A 768-nucleotide genomic window follows, 5' to 3' on the forward strand; every position below is an offset into this window, starting at 1 on the left:
GTTGTATCTTTACCAGGCTTTGGTATGAGAGTGATGCTGGCTTCGCAGAAGTAACTTGGAAGTTCTCCCTCCATTTCTATTTTTTTAAATAAATTAATTAATATTGGATGAAGATCTTCTTTAAATGTCTGATAAAATTCTGCTGTAAATCCATCTGGTCCTGGGCTTTTTTTAGTCAGAAGGTTTCGTATTACTGTTTCAATTTCTTTTTGTGTTATGGGTCTGTTTAAGCTGTTAGTAGCATATAGGTTTTTAAAGTATTCCCTTATAATGTTCTGTATCTTTCTGTTGTCTGTTGTGATGTTTCCCCTTTCATCTCTGATTTTGTTTATTTGGAGGTGCTTTTTCTTTCTTTTGGTTAACTGGGCTAGCATCTGTCAATCTTGTTTATCTTTTCAAAGAACCAGCTCTTTGAATTGTTGATTCCTTGTATTGTTTTCTTTGTTTTAATTTCATTAAATTCTGCCCTGATTTTTGTTATTTCTTCTTGTCTGCTGGATTTGGTTTTTGTTTGCTGTTGCTTTTCAAGTTTGTTGAGTTGCAATGTTAAATCATTTATTTGTGTTCTTTCCAATTTTTTGATTTAGGTACTTAGAGCTATAAACTTTCCTCTTAGGATTGCTTTTAAAGTGTCCAGAGATTCTATTGTGCTGTATTGTCCTTTTGATTTAGTTCCAGGACTACTCTTATTTCTTGATTTCTCCTTTGAACAATTCGTCATCCTGGAGTGTGTTGTTTAATCTCCAGGAGTTCATGTACTTACTAGGG

Source organism: Nannospalax galili, unplaced genomic scaffold (assembly GCF_000622305.1).
Source record: "Nannospalax galili isolate Female #2095 unplaced genomic scaffold, S.galili_v1.0 scaffold283, whole genome shotgun sequence".
NCBI classification, from domain to species: domain Eukaryota; kingdom Metazoa; phylum Chordata; class Mammalia; order Rodentia; family Spalacidae; genus Nannospalax; species Nannospalax galili.